The following is a 14,346-nucleotide window of genomic DNA, read 5'->3' on the forward strand; positions in this document are numbered from 1 at the left end:
GCAGGATTCTTATATTGTAATTGCTTGCTTTTCTTTGATATATGCCACAGCTGTTCAAAACCTGGGCATGTTGGTTGGATGAAAAAAAATTACACCTTTTCCTCAGGCAGGTGTGATCTTTTTATATATAAAAAAGTGTTCTGCATTAAGGCCTTCAAACAAGCTGTGGAGGGAAGCACATGTCCCAAGATGGCAAGTTGCCTGCTTCCTTTTGATGAAAACTGGATGTGGGTTTTCCTTTTAACACCTATGCTCCCTTTTTCCTACCTATGGTTTAAGTTGCCTTTTACACTAATTCAGTTTATGGTGTTTGTTGGTAGCCTTGTGCTTCTTTCTGGAGATGGGGAAATGGACTAACAGAGCAATCCTGCACTCTTAAGTAATGCCAGGTGTGGTGCTGTAGGAAATGCCTGAAGCCCAGCTATGCTGGTAGAATGCAAGACATGCCACCACCATAGGAATCTGCCTTATACTGAGTTAGACCTTTGGTCCATCTAGCTTAGTATTGTTCACACTGACTGACAAGACTGTGAGAGGCAAGTCCCTCACAGTGTGAGGGGTGGGGGTGCTGCTGTTACCAGGTTATATGAGGCTGTTAGTTGCCAAGTAAGAGAGGAAAGGGAAATGAGTCGTACCTGGTAAAGGTAAAAGGTAAAGAACCCCTGACCGTTAAGTCCAGTCGCGGATGACTCTGGGGTTGCGGCGCTCATCTTGCTTTACTGGCTGAGGGAGCCGGCGTTTGTCCGCAGACAGCTTCCGGGTCATGTGGCCAGCATGACTAAATTGCTTCTGGCAAACCAGAGCAATGCACGGAAACGCTGTTTAGCTTTCCGCCGGAGTGGTACCTATTTATCTACTTGCACTTTTCGGCGTGCTTTTGAACTGCTAGGTTGGCAGGAGCTAGGACCAAGCAACAGGAGCTCACCCTGTCGCAGGGATTAAAACCGCCGACCTTCTGATCAGCAAGCCCTAGGCTCTGTGGTTTAGACCACAGCACCACCCGCATCCCCAGTACCTGGTAGGGCAAGACTATTGGTCAAAATAGCAGGAGTGCAGATGGAATGGTCACATGCATTGCCAGGAAATTGGTTGTGGTGGGTGTAATTCAACAATGAATCAATGAGACAGAATTGAAAGTAAATACACATTTCAGCAGTACCCAGTTAGGAGACAGTTAAGATCAAATGTTAACGGTGACAGCAACTGACTAAATGATATCAGAACAGATATCATATTCCGACAATCCTTTTACAAAAACAAATTTAAAAAACCCCAGTATTGGAAAAAATCCTCAGAAAGTTACTACAAGAAAGACCGCTTTACAAAGGAAGTGGACAAGCAGACTATGGGCCAGTTCAATGCTTGGCCCACGTGTAATGAATCCCACCACCACCCCTAGGGAGCACATAAAGGTAAAGGTAAAGAGACCCCTGACCATTTGGTCCAGTCGTGACCGACTCTGGGGTTGCGGCGCTCATCTCGCTTTATTGGCCAAGGGAGCCGGCATACAGCTTCCGGGTCATGTGGCCAGCATGACTAAGCCACTTCTAGCGAACCAGAGCAGCGCACGGAAACGCTGTTTACCTTCCCGCCGGAGCGGTACCTATTTATCCACTTGCACTTTTATGTGCTTTCGAACTGCTAGGTGGGCAGGAGCAGGGACCGAGCAATGGGAGCTCACCCCGTCATGGGGATTCGAACCGCGACCTTCTGATCAGCAAGTCCTAGGCTCTGTGGTTTAACCCACAGTGCCACCTGCGTCCCTAGGGAGCACATAGGGACTAGCAATAACAGGGAAGTTGTTGTCTGTGACACTGCGGCTGTCTGTGTTGGAGGTACTGTGGTGCCATCCTGCATGTTTGTGTGGTGATGCCAGAACATGTAACTGGGAGCATGTCATTATTACCTTGAATTCATTGACTTCTTTACTGCTGCCACAGTCCTTGACTGGTGGGCTGTAGTGATACTCCCAGAGACACTGGGGGAATATCTGTTGTTTGCATTTTCTCCTTATTTTGTTCCCTCCTGGGGAACACCCACCCACACATAACTGGGGTATACAGGTAGGTAGCCGTGTTGGTCTGGCGCAGTCGAAATAAAAATAAAAATAAATAAAAAATTGTCTAGTAGCACCTTATAGACCAACTAAGTTTGTTCTGGTATAAGCTTTCATATGCATGCACACTTCTTCAGATACAGGGTATACAGTTGCTCTGCCCAGCAGAACACTACATACCAGATTATTGGCATTTGATGACAATGTGAATAGACTTTCTTTATGCCTTTCTTTAGAACAGAGGTGGGGGGGCTTGTATTCCTCCATTCATTGTTGGACTTCAACTCCCATTAATGCCAGAAAATATTATCTGGTGTCTGAGGCAATCTCTTCAGTCACTCCTGTTTTGGGGATGGTAAAATGTGTGTGCCTGGCATGTGCTGGGACGTCCTTGGATTGTCCAAAGTACGCAGTCAGTTTCCAAGGGAAGAATATTTCAGAGACGACTTCTAGAGTTCTTTCATCTTTAAGAAGCGAAACCCTGTAAGCATTGCCCAGAAAATTCCCACCACTCGAGCACGTCAGCAGTGTGTAAGAAAACAATAAAATATAAGATGAGCTTAGAGTGCATATGAATCTGTCATATCTCCGTGAAGGCTTGCTGAGATTTTTAAAAGGAAGGTGTGTGTTTCTTACAGCCTTTCTAAAACAAAAGAATATGGAACCAGCAGGCATCTTTATGGTACCCGCACTGACAGAACATAACAATCCTGCTGAGCCATTTAGTCCAGCATCGTGTTTGCCTACAGGAAGTCCACTAGCATGACATGAGTTCAAAGAAGCCTGCTGCTTGTGAGCCTCAGGAACTGGTATTCAGAGGCATGCTGCCATCAGTCTTGGAAATATAAGTATAGAGCTGCTATGACAAGCAGCCATGGGTAGCCTTATCCTCCATTAGTTTGTCTAACCTTCTTTTAATGCCATCTAAATTAATGGCCACCGCTATATATTGACACAGGAATCCTTTTAATTATTATATTTAATGGGGCTGCCAAGTTTTAACCTATACCTTTCAGATTTCCCAGGACAGTGGATGATAAGCTAGTTGCAGCTTCTCCCACGAATTAGTCTCTCATTTCTCTTCTCCCATGAATTAGTCCCTCATTTCTCTTAATTGACATCACATCTACTTGCAGTAGCAAGCAGAACTCTAGGGCTGTGTACATACTCCCATTAACTCTACATCTAGTGCATTCCGACTCACACTGCATTAGCCACAGGTAGAGGCTGAAGGTAGGGATAGAAAAACCAAGTCCTCTTGATTTTGCATTTTCCCAAGTCCTCTTGATTTGCAATAATACATTCATTTTAATGCACACTTTTACCTAATAATTGCATTTTGTAAACATCGGTTGCGGCATTGTGAAATTTGAATAAATGCAAATTTTGAAGGGGGGGGCTAAGTTTCAGTTCTCAAATCGTTTCAGAAAGTGCCTATTTGATTCATCTGCCTTTAAATGTGAACTGAATTAAGTTTCTCCCTCATCCCTAGCCACAGTCCACACCTATGCTGTCATTTCTTTTTAAATGCTGCATTTCCTCATAAACCAGCCACAATCCAATTAGTATACATAATAAAACGTATGAGGACATCCATGCCCCAACTCTGCCCACTGGTGTGGACAGACAGCAGGTGACTTGGAAAAAGATCCAGCCGTACTGATGTGAACAATAATATGCTAATACAGTCGAAAAAGCAACCGAGGTGGGGGAAGAACCCTGCTGCATTTTAAGGTGCTGGCGCTGCACACAGCTTGGGTGTGATGCCCAGTCAAAGGAAGATGGCAATGTCCGAAAAAGAAACACATGTAGGACAGGGACAGAGATGGAATGTATGCAAGCAGCTGTGACTCTCTTCTCTCCTGCTGCACTGTGGGAGTTAAAGATACGTTGCAGGCATAAAATGCCATTGAATACTTCTTTTCTAGTAATCAGCCACCCTTCTCTCTCTTTCTGGCTACAGTTATGGATGTCTGTTTTTGTTACTGCGATGGTTCTTCTACTCTAATATTCTCCCCCACTATGTAACGTTCTACACCTCTTTTATTTCTTTTGTACAATTCAGCTAACATCTGTTTGGGGGGGGGAATACTTCCCAGCATCATCTGCTTGAAATCATGCCTAATATGTGGTTTATGTGACACTCAAAAAGTGAAAGATGAGATCTTGGTACAATTACACCTTCTTGAAGAATTTAAGTTCTGAGACGTACAACTTCTTTTCCCTTCCTCTTTTTGCCTTTAGTCTTTTTATCCTACCTAATTCTTTTCCCACAAGGAGGAACTGCCTTCTCCCAGTTTCCATGCCATAAAATTGGATAGCCCTTGCTGTCTTTGTCTAAAGGTGGGGGATAACAGTTATAGCAGTTGATTGGACAGATGTGGTTGTATTGCACACACACCATACACTTAAAGCAAATCCCCTCAAACAAAGAAGCCTGGGAACTGTAGTTTACCTCTTACAGAGCTATGATTGCATCACCCTGAACAAACTACAACTCCCAAGATTCTTTGAGGGAGTGGGACATGTTTTAAATGTGCTTTAATGCAACCACCATAAAGCCAAGATAAAGCTAGAAAAGGCAACTGAGTAGTGTTAACGGAGGAATCCGAGAGCTCCCTTGGACAAAAAAAAATGAGGACAAAAGCCAGGAATACCAGAGCAAAACAGCAGCCAGTACGCTTGGTCTTTATTGAAGACTGTCGCGACAGGACTCCCACCTGCCACCAGGTGAAAGAAAATGGAAGCCCAGAACAAAAGAAGATCCCAACTTTTATTAGTTACTAATACTCCAAACTACACCCCTAGAACTACACCACAACTACATCATGACTACATCATTGACACATCACAAAAAGGAGGGGTTGAGGGAGGAGTTGTGGAGGTAACCTGAGTATCTTGTCACCTGGCTGGTTCCTCCTTTCCCCCTCCCCATGAGTCATTTCCAGAGGACAAAGGGGAGCTGGCAGTTTCCTGCCCCCAGAGGGAAGATCTGATCATTATCCTTTGTTCCAGTCCATGTTGAATCCACTCCCATATGCAAGTCCTTTGTGACCTTGATGGTCTTCTGTCTGGGAACATCAAGGTTGCCATGCCAACTGGGTAGGGCTCCTGTGTATGTGCTGGTACGGTTAAGGGATTATGGCCGTCCTGTATCCAACCATCCCCCTTTGACAGTCCTTCCTTCATGGAGTAAAATAAAAGTGGACCGGTGTAAATCCGATGTGTGGTTGATTTGCTATGAATTTATAACAGAAACGTTGTGTATGTCGTGTGTGAGTGTGTCGTGTTTGTACAAACTGAATGATTTGGGGGGGGGGTGTTTCCTTCAACAGTAGACACTTGCACTGAACATGACTGAATGTTGCCCATTCTTAAATATCTGTATCACCACTGCAACTTGTGATCTTGCTATGTAAGGAGAAGGGGAATAAACTAGAGGAACACCTCGGGTAAGCAGAAAAACAAAACGTGTGTGTATCCCCCCCCCCCCTTTGGCAATCTAGAGGTGCTTGGGGCAGGGGGAAATGCACTGTGTTTATGGGCCTGATTTTGTGAGAAATGAAACAGGGAAGGAATCAGCAGGAAGGAAGAATGATAAGGCAAAGTACTGATGAGAAGCAGGTGTGTTGGCCAAGGACCTTCAGAAGGAGCTGGCAGCCTCCTGGTGCTTTTAAAATAATGGCGTAATCTTGGCTAAAAGGATGAGATTGCATTTCATCTTTGGATCAATTTGTGGTGTTTTCTGCTGCACAAATGATGAGCTGGGAGGTTTGGCCCACAGAAGTAGCAACAAAATCTTTGTGCCATCTTCTCTAGCTGGGCTAACTGCAGTTGCCAAAGGAAAAAGGTAACTTTATGTTCATTACTCTTCTGTTTGGGCAAGATAAACATTTTTATTAGGCACCTAAGGATTCTACATAAAACAGTATTCAGCCATTTCTGGCCCTTTGTAATAAATGAAGCTGTTGCCTTTATCTGTAATACATAATCTGAGATTTTCCTTTCTCAAGATTTGACCCGTTACATTTTTTGGTGTCTTCTTGTCTGATTTTAATTCCTGTTCCTTTTCTTGTGTCTTTTTTTTGGGGGGGGGGGGGTAATTGATGTTAATCTAGCACCAATAGTGCCCACTTATTGAAAATGTGGGCAATCTTTTAAAAGATCAAATTTCACAAAATGTAATCAAAAGCTCCACAACATTGTTGCAAAGAGCGAAGTTGTATTCCTAAAGTTTCAGAAATTGTATCTCTGCATCTTCCACAGCAAATGAGTAACAACTGTACATCTAGGAAGACCTTCTGAGTCTCATAAGATTCAATGTTGTTCTGTTTACTCAATTGCGATACGTACCTCTGACAGAGGAATGCATGAGCTCCAGTTACTCAGTGGTGTTTTTCATGGGTTATGTTATGGGTAGGCAAACTAAGGCCTGGGGGCCAGATCCAGACCAATCATCTTCTAAATCCGTCCGGCAAACTGTCTGGGAATCAGCGTGTTTTTACATGAGTGGAATGTGTGCTTTTATTTAAGATGCATCTCTGGGTTATTTGTGGGGCATAGGAATTCGTTCATCTCCCCCCCCCCCAAAAAAAAATATAGTCCAGCCCCCCACAAGGTCTGAGGGACAGTAGACCGGCCCCCTGCTGTAAAAGTTTACTGACCCCTGGATTATGTCATGTAGTTAAGTGCAATCTCTCTCCCCCCACCCCATCTCTTGTATTAGTGATACTGCGGCCACCCAAAACTCACTTTCACATGAATTCTTTTGCCCTCAGTACATTGGCAAATGGCCATCACATCAGTCAGTAGAGAAACCTAAATTTCCAGAAACTAATCAGTGCTCCCCAGGGGAAACAGAACGCTTTAGCAAAAGAAACAGCCATTTATTTAAAGAATTGCTTCTTATTGTGGCACCTGGCTATTGAGGTGATGAGTTTTAGCTAAAATGACAAATACTATTCAGGCTGGCCTTACCTCCCCAAGGGCCCTCCAGATTTTATAAACCGTTTTCATCTGCAAGATGATTGGGGATTTGGCCAATTTTCTTTCAAGATCAAAAGGAATTCCAAGATCAAAAGAAGATTCTTGTTGTATGTGAATGTTTCTCTGGTTTGGGTTGAATTGGAGAGATTTGTGGCCTAGTTGGGAGGATGGAATGTGGGGAGGGTAGGAGAAAATGAATTTCATCAAATAAACATAGCATTACAAAATGGGCCCGAGTCTGTGCTGTGTAGGTAAACCTTACCTGAAGAAATAAAAAGTGAGAGGAGGGGCTGGTGAAGCACGTTGCCGGTTGGAAGGGGGTTGTATCTCTTTGAAGCTTGACAAAGTTTATTCAGCTGTCATTTTGCCTGGTCATCTGTTCAGGGCTGGCTAGAGCACCTGGATTCCCTTGGTAGTTACCAGGGAATCAGCACCATGACAAGGCCCACCATTGATGCTCATTGTCCTCACTATATTTCTGAAGCAACACTGCCTTTGGAGAAACTGGAGAATTAAAATGCTAGTCCTCAGCAACCAAATGCTGTTGCTGCTACATGTGAACATATTAAACTGTGTGTGCTATAATGAGTCACACTGTACATACTTAAAGTATGGAACTCATTCTCACAAGAGGCAGTGATGGCCACCAATTTGGATGGCTTTAACAGAGAATTGGACGAATACACTGGGCATAAGGTGATCAGTAGCTGCTTGGCATAATGGCTTTCATTGTCAGAGGCAGCAAGTATCTGAATATTAGTTGCTGGGAATTGCTTCTGTGTAGTGGAAGTGCTGGCTTTGGTTGGACTAAAGTGTTGAACTAGGACTGTGAAGACTCAAAATCAAATTCCTACTCAGTCATGAAGCCCACTGGGTGACCTTGAGCCAGCCATGCTCTCTCAGCCCACCTCATAGGGGTGTTGTGTGAATGAAATGGGGGTAGGGTGGAGAACTGTGTATGCTTACCTTGAACTCCTTGGAGCAAAGTTGGCATTTAAATATAATAATAAATATAATGTAATAATCAATAGACTAATGGAATTAGCTTTTTGACAGAAGAGAGAAAATAATTTGGTTGAAAGACAGACATAAACTTGGAGCCCACCATTCAGAAGTTTGAAGCAGAATATAATAGTTTCATTCATATACTGAGAGAAGACCTTGAGAGGCTCAGAGCTTTTGAGCAAAAGGATGTATAATATTCATTGTGGAATCATCTCCACAGTTTCCTTTATAATCACATTTCTACTGATATTATTATGTATGTTACTCTACAATCTATATTATCTTGACAGTGACCAGGAAATTTTCCTTCCCAACCCAATTATTTTTAAAAGACAAGAAGCATTATTTTTGATAAATACTTTATTCGTTTCCATACCCTGTAAACGATCACGCAATGTGAGCCACGGCCAAGAAATTCAGTAAGGCATATGATTATTTCACAGTGCTTATTGTGGAACACATTGTCCTTTTTGCCATTAATTATCATGGTAATGAGTCACAGGAAATATTAGAAACAACATCTTGTGCACACCTTTGTATCTAAATAGTGGTGAAAAAGCAGTAGTAACAGAAGATCATGTGAGTGTATGGAAAAAAGACATAATTAATTCCTGGTTAATTCTAAATGCATAACAAAATAGTTAACTGCGGGCCAAAGGAGATATGACATCTGGGTGAAAGCAAGTAATGTGCACAGTTTAAAAAAATGTCAAAAAGCCATTATGGGGGGGAGGAGAGGATATTGGGACTGTTTTCAATCCCCCTGACTGCTCCTGATAAAATTACCTCTGAAGCAGCCAATGGGAGCTCTCCCCTTCAGAACTAATAGGAGTTTTGGGGAGGGAAAATTTTCATTGGATTTTGAAGTGGGGGATATGGTCGAATCTTTCCCTGTGCACCATGCTATCAACATCACATCGAATTTGGTCCTGAATTACTGTGTTAAAAATCTCATAACGGTCTAAGTAAAAAATATTTAACTGCATTTAGCTGCCCATGTGCTTGTTCACATCTCCACACACGTATACATGCCCACATGTAGACCAAATGTTGATTTGCTTTTCTTACCAAACTTTATGCTGCTTCGAAGTAAATAAACTCTAAATGAATACATCTTAATACTGGTCTTCAAATATCGGAAGGGCTGTTATTGCAGAGTATGAAATAGGCTTCCTCTCTGTTGCTCTGGAGATCAGGACTAGAACCAACAGGTAAAAATGGCAGGAAAGCAGATTTTAGATCTCCGTTTAGGCAAAACTCCCTAATGATAAATGTGGTTTGACAGTGAAGCTGTGCACATGCTGTAAATGTAAGGATGACCGCCCCCTGGAAAGAATTCTGATAGCTGTAGTTAGTTAAGTGCTGAGAATTGTAGCTTTGTGAGAAGTAAGCTACAGTTCCTCAGGAGGTGGGGGTCTTTCCTTTGCTGGAGATATTTAAATTCAAAAAATCTTCATTTTCTGCAAAAGAGGTGTTTGTTGTTGTTGAAACAGGGAGAGTGGGAACTTCAGAAGAAGAAAAATGTGGGACTGGTGTGGATCCTAAGTTGATAACAATATCTTTCCCCCCCAAAATTATATCTATGTTATAAAAGCCTTGCTTCTCCCTAGTAATGGTGGGGCTCTTTCACAAAGCGGAATTTGTCAAATTCGTACTTTCTGAAACAATATGAAAAGTGCACTTAACCAAATTTTGTGATTCAATTGTTTCACCAATCAGAGTTGACAAAAATGCACATATTAGGTAAAAATATGTATAAAAATGAATATATTCTTGAACATAACATATAAAATGCATTATATGGCTAGAAATTGCTTGCAAAAAAGCGTATATTAGTCAAAACTGCATATGTGTATATTAGACTAAATTTCCACTGAAATGCTGAAGAACTTTCACGAGGAGCTTAAAACAGAAAATTGTCAAATTTCTCTAGAAATATGCAAAACCAAATTTAAGATTGGAAAAGTGAGAAATACAGAGAACCAAAAATTGACAGAAGTATCAGTGAGCAAAATGGGATTTACTTTCATTTTTGTTTTTGCATAGGATTGCAGGATTAAGAACTGATTGTTATTGGAATGGAATATTAATGGAATTGAGAAGAAAACCACATATTTGGTTCCTAAACCTGTATTTATTGAGCTAATACAAATGTGGGGCAAAGAGGATATTTGCCAGTGAGATTTGGTGGGTGATAAGGAAGAGTGCTTAAACTTTCTTATACTAACCACTTCTCTCCTGCAAATGGTTCTCCCGCCTATCTTCCCCTCAGCTGAACTTACTGCTTTGGAGCCCAGGTGGGTGAAGAAACAATTCAAATCACTGGAAAGGGCATTTGTAGGGGAGAATCAGCAGCTGGAGAACTCCTTCCACTGCTGTTTCCTTTTAAGTTCCACCAGCCCTCATATTTCCCTTGTAAGGAAAACATGGAGTTGGGGACACCATATTTTCATCATGTGGTTCCACCTAAATAAGGAATTCATGATCTAGGCTGCAGTATTTCTATTTTGTTTTGCTGTGGTATTAGGCAGTCTCCTGACATAATATGTTATCCAACCCAAGTTAAACACATTTAAAGTCTAATTGATTTCAATAAAAGCGAAAACCACATTCTTAATTATCTTCTACAAGTTATTATCTTTCATTTGCTTCTGCTAATAATTGTATTTTTACTCTAGCACAGCCCCTCCCAACCTTGTGCCCTCCAGTTGTTCTGGATTACAACTCTCATCAGCCCTCAGTCCAAAACATCTGGAGGACACTCAATTGGGGAAGGCTGCATGAATCATTATTATTTGTCTGGTTCTCTTTCATTCCCATCTTCGTGTATTGGTCTTTAATAACCAGTGTGATATTTTTATTACTCCTTTTTGAAGAGGAGCCCTCACAGCTGGGATTTTGTTAAGTTTGCTTGACAACCATACTACAAGGCTCCCTGATATTTTGTGCTGCCATTAATTTAAAAAAGCAGGTTATGATGCTGTGCAAGATTTCTGCTGTTTGGTGGAATCCAACAAAAGGCAGAAATGGGTTTACTGGATTGAGGCCAAGGTGACTGGTTTGTCCTCTGTCAACACTTTCATATTAGACAACAAGATCAACATGCCATGCTAAGAATCTGAACTCTAATTTTGGAGAACATTATTGTGAATTTGGAAATGATTGAAACCTCATATCTGAACATCACTGGATGGATGGCTGCTTTTATGGTGTGAACTGTCCCTTCTTTTCACTTTGGGGTTTTTCTTCCTAAGCAAATTAAGTGCAGATCTCCAACGCTGTAGGGCTGATTAGAAGTACCGTAATTGTTACGAGCATTTTAATAGAATCCAACCTTCTAAGATTTATGGCAGTCAATAGACAATGTTGAGGGAGACAAATGTTCTTTGAGGTTTTGTCTGTCACTGGTTAGACTCCCTCATGGTCTCTGTCTTTCTGTCCCAACTTCATAGAAGGATGGACTAGCAAACCTGCCCTCCACTCTCTCTTAACATCTGGCCTTTATATTGAGCACTGGTCTTTGAAGAGGGTGAAAAAGAATTAAATAGCAAAGGCATAAAAACAAACGTTTCTGAGCCCACTTCACAGAATACATCTATATTTTTTGTGTCTTTTTGTTTACTTTGTTCTCACACAGTTCTCTGTAAGGAAATCCAAGTCTGCAAGTTATCCTCATGTCCCAGAAAGCCCAATGACAGATGATCCACTGTGCTTTAATACAGATGTGAGAGCACATCTTAAGAAAATAGCTCCGGTATGCTTGGGGAATGTGTGAAGGGCACTCAAGTAAATTCTGCTTGGATATAGCCACGTTATGCACTACACTGAGTGAGGTGGCAGAATTACAGATTGTAATTCTGTGTTCAACAGCCTGGTGCTTCTAGATGGTTTGGGTTTTATAATTCTCATCAACCTCAGCCCGCACATTGCATGACTGTTGTTTGGAGGGCACAAGATTGGTGAAGGGTGAACCACGCAATGCTAAACCTTTTTCACATTTTGCTAATTAAAGCCTGTTGACTATTAAAGCTCTATGATGGATTTAGGGGTTGTTATTATTTCTGTATAGACCATAGCTTTTTTATATTAAAAAAATCATCATGGTGTGTTTAGAACATAATCAACCACTTCAACCATAATATACCACTTTTTTGGGGGGGGGGATTTGTAGAACGCTGTTTTTTTTGCAAAATCTCAAAAAACATTCTGAAAGCTGAATCCTGGCATATGGCAGCTCTAACCAGAAGCAATGCAGTTCAGAATTCAGACATGGTTAGGATTGTACTGTTGTTAGTCCGCCACCTCATCAGAGCATAAGACAAGACCTGCTGAATTGGTTCAAAAGTTCCTCTAATTTAGTACCCTGTTCCCAACAGTGATCAGTCAGATTCTTCTGGAAAGGGCCTTCACATCCCCCTTAGTTTTTTTGTATTCAGCAGTACAAATGGGGACGTACAAAAAACCAAAGTTCACTGTTTTAATTTGTATGCATTCTCCTCCTAAATTAAATATTTTTTTAAAAAATTTAAACATTAATTAGTGTGTTCATGTTCAGGGGAATTATTTTAAATTGACGCCCGCAGATAAAAACAAGACTACTGTTACACTGGTAAATATCCTGGAGGAAATAATATGCAGGAGGATTTTGGAAAGATCTTGGACATTCGGCTACCAGCACCCTGACCATGGACTATGCTGTCTGGGACTGATGGGAATATGAAAACATTTGGAGGGCCACAGGACAGCTGACAACATCTGGAGGGCCACAGCACTGATCAAAAGTTCCTCTAATTTGGTATCCTGTTCCCAACAGTGATCAGTCCCTGTCTTAAAGGGACCGCTTTTCTCACTTGTGAATTGTTTCGCTGAGCGACAAAGCAATATTGGCACACACTTATCAAATTATGTATATTATTCAGGTGCCTGAATAATTTGACCATGGGTACTACATGCAATTTTCTGTTCTTCCTCAGGCAATAAGGTGTCTTGAGCCAGCCCTGAACCTTCAGTATTCTCTTTAAGTCATGCAGATAAAGGTGATTTCTTTTACAGTGCATCTATGCATATAGATGCCTTTTGATATCCTCTCTTCTTCAGTTTTTCAATATGGGGGTTCTATTTTGGTATAAGCCAGGGGTAGGCAACCTAAGGCCCGGGGGCCGGATCCGGCCCAATTGCCTTCTAAATCTGGCCTGTGGACGGTCCGGGAATCACCGTGTTTTTGCATGAGTAGAATGTGTCCTTTTATTTTAAATGCATCTCTGGGTTATTTGTGGGGCATAGGAATTCGTTCATCCCCCCCCCCCCCAAATATAGTCCAGCCCACCGGCCCATGGTCTGAGGGACGGTGGACCGGCCCACGGCTGAAAAAGGTTGCTGACCCCTGGACAAGCAGTCTTATTTCCCTTGGTTATCTTCAGCTTGCTGTACAAACATTCTTTATCTATAGTTATTTTTCTTTATTGACAGTATGCCAACATTGGTTCATTTTTTAAAAAGAAGTGTTCCCTTTCCTTCCTTCCTCAGTTTTATTTTCCTCACATAACTTCATTCAATTTTGCTTACAGGACCGGCCTCACCATTAAGCAGAGTGAGGCTGAGGCAGCTCCCTCAGGCAACTGATTTTGCATGTTATGCAAGGGCAGAAAAAAGGTTAATTTATATACTTCCTGTATTTATACTCCCAGAGGGGAGGGGTGGAGAGGCACCTATGGGATTCTCTGATTTAGGAGCCAAAATAACTAGACCAGCCAAAGTTACAATGCACCTTGACTGGGAATGTTGAAGCGACGTTTGCAGTTCTGCCTTAGGCAGAAAAGTGATTTGGGCCTGCCCTCTCAGAAGGGAAACCATTTCATGTTTACTTGAAGCTAATAAGTAGTCCAAAGAATATTAGTCAATTTTAAGTAAACTTGAAATAAAGGGGGTGGGGTGGGAGAGAGAAATCAGGTGTACTTGAAGCTAATAAATAATTCAAAGACTATTTATAGGACTATTTATTTATCAACTTCAAGTAAACTTGAAGTGTTTTTCCTTATCCCTGAGAGGGCAGGCCCAAGTCACAGATCAAAGCCTATTTATTTATCAGCTTTGTTCAAGTAAGCTTGAAATATTTTTCCTTATCACCTCTTTTATTCAATTTGCTCCACTCTTTTGGTCATAAAACAATAATATCTATGTTTCCTTAGGCAGCCTATAGATTTCTTACATTATTTTTTAAGTACTGTGTATTTATTTGTATATGCTCCTCCTCTATACTGTATGAATCTTCTGTGTTGTTGCTATTTTTCTCTGACAGT

This window comes from Podarcis pityusensis (genome assembly GCF_964106645.2).
Source record: "Podarcis pityusensis genome assembly, chromosome: 6".
NCBI lineage: Eukaryota > Metazoa > Chordata > Lepidosauria > Squamata > Lacertidae > Podarcis > Podarcis pityusensis.